The 2,535-nt window shown below is 43.1% G+C and overlaps 1 pseudogene; it reads left to right on the top strand.

The window, feature by feature from the left end:
• Nucleotides 1–219: 219 nt before the first annotated feature.
• On the top strand, nt 220–515 carry LOC100675672 (large ribosomal subunit protein eL38-like; annotated as a pseudogene).
• Nucleotides 516–2,535: the final 2,020 nt, after the last annotated feature.

Genomic DNA, 2,535 nt, shown 5'->3' with positions numbered 1-2,535 from the left:
AATTTGGAGCATGTCTGGAACAACTTGGGTATGTGAATCTACCTTTCAGCTATACATTTTGTGAAATCCAAATACTGATGAAGTATTTAGCAACTGGTTCAAGAGGCATTGTGCATTGTAAGCTTAAAATACACATGGCAGTGTCTCGGGTGGTACGCGGGGAAGAGGGTTTAATCCGGGGCAATCCTCTGTCAGGTGCTCGTCTGCACCGGCTTCCCTGTGGGCCTCGTCACCATGCCTCGCAAAATTGAGGAAATGAAGGATTTTCTGGTCACAGCCAGGGGAAAGGATGCCAAATCTGTCAAGATCAAGAAAAATAAGGACAATGTGAAGTTTAAGTTTAAGCAGATACCTTTACACCTTGGTCATCACAGACAAAGAGAAGGCAGAGAAACTGAAGCAGTCCCTGCCCCCAGGCTTGGCAGTGAAGGAGCTGAAATGAACCAGACATGCTGATTTGAACAGTAATAAAATTTTAAAAATTCGAAAACAAAACAAAACAAAACAAAAAACCACATGGATTTGTAAGTATGAGGAAAGGATGTAATTTATCTTATTAATAATTTTTATGTTGTTTACCCATGGAAATGACAATATGTTGGTACATTCCATTATATATATTATATAATTAAAATTAAATTTACCTTTTTTTTTAACATGGCTATTGGAAAATTTTAAACTACGTATGTCCCCCACATTGGATTTCTACTTGACAGCCTGGTCTAGACAGAATGAAACTGGTAAACAAAAGTGCTATGTATTTGGCTTTTAAATTGGAAAGCCACAATCTACCACTAAGGTAGAAAATGTGGAGAAATAGATGCTTTATTTTTTCCTGCTGCCCTCAGACGTGATAAAGATTTCTTAGCTGGAAAGAGCAAGAGGGGAGGTACCAGATGAAAAAGGGCAGGCCGTCACCTGAAGACCTTACCATGTCCGTTTGAGCGTCACTGCTGCCCACACTGAGGATCCTTATTAATCAGGTTAGCTTTTCTCTTTGCTGCTTAGTGAAGGTAGAACATCAGCCACAGCAGCTTTGTAGCCAGCTGGTCTGTGCCCTATAACCATGTTTAACCCTCACCCAGCCCACTTTGTGGGGAACTCACCTTCTAACTGCACTCCACTCCTTCTCCAATGCCCTGTTCGAATAGTCTTCTGTTCTTGTTAGCTGCTGTTGAGTGGACTCCAATTCACAGCGACCTTATGTGTAACAGAACAAAATGTCTGGTACTGTGCCTTCCTCATGATCATTGGCATGTTTGAGTGCATTGTTGTGGCTATCATGCCAATCCTTCTCATTGAGGGTCTCCTTCATTTTCATTGACTCTCATTTTGCTGAATAGTCTTGGATACCTTTAAGACCTCAGAATGGAGGATAGGGTCCTGGAAACCCAGAGGGGCAGTGATACTGTAGACATGGAAGTCACTGCACCTGGCCAAGGGTGAAGAAGACAGAACCAGCTCAAAATCTGCCAAGATCTGGGCAGAAGTTGAAGACAAACTCGCACCCCTGCAGCCTACCTCTGTTTCAGCTTTTGTAGGCATGTGTGCTCTTTTGAGATTTCAATATGGCTGCATGTGTGTTTCTGTTCTTCACACTGAAGTTAAGGCCAGTTTTTGCCTTTTTTGTTCAAGATTCACTCTGCTCTCTCTTTGAGACATTTAGGTCATGTGTTGTTTCCATGTGTTCACACAGTGTGGCAGATCATGTGTACCAAAAATGGCCACACCGCTATTTCCAGGCCCCCATACTCCTTAGAACCTTGTCACTCTCATCAATAAGTGGAGCCTGTTTCCCTCTCCTTGAAGCTGAGACTTTGGAACTGTCTGGATGAATGGAGCACGGTGAAAATGATGCTACAGGACTCCAATGCTAGGCCCTAAAAGACAGGGTGGCTTCCACCCAGTACTCGCTCATGCTCTCTTCCTTAAGCTGCCCGCCTTTGGAAGCCAGAGACTATACTCTATCTATGACAGCTTTAACTAACTCACATGGAAAGGCTACGCGGAGATGTTCATGTAGAGAGGAACTGAGGCCCCTTGGTGAGAGCCAGCATCAACTGCCAAGCACGGGAATCTTTGATTCCTTTCATTTTCATATGATTTTAGCCTCAAGTCTTCAAATTTTCCAGCTGAGGCCCCAGACATCATCATGCAGAGACAACACATCTGCATCATGCCATGTCTAAATTCTTGACCCACAGATAATAAATGGTGGCTCTATGTTATCACCAAACCAGACCCATTGCCAATGAGTTGATCCTGACTTAGGGATCCAGAAGTTGGAATCGACTCGACGGCAATGAGTTTTTTTTTTTTTTTTTTAATGTTACTAAGCTTTGTTGTTGTTAGGTGCCATCGAGTTGATTTCAACTCATAGTGACCCCATGTGACAGAGTAGAATTGCTTTATAGAGTTTTCTGGGCTGTAATCTTTACAGGAGCAGATAGCCAGGTTCTTCTCTTGCTGAGCTGCTGAGTGAATTCAAATCACCAACATTTCAGTCAGCAGGGCACCTTAAGCAAGCAGACAAGC

This window comes from Loxodonta africana, chromosome 5 (genome assembly GCF_030014295.1).
Source record: "Loxodonta africana isolate mLoxAfr1 chromosome 5, mLoxAfr1.hap2, whole genome shotgun sequence".
Taxonomy (NCBI): domain Eukaryota; kingdom Metazoa; phylum Chordata; class Mammalia; order Proboscidea; family Elephantidae; genus Loxodonta; species Loxodonta africana.
The sequence above is the reverse complement of the archived record's forward strand: the minus strand, read 5'-3'. Positions and strand labels throughout refer to the sequence as shown.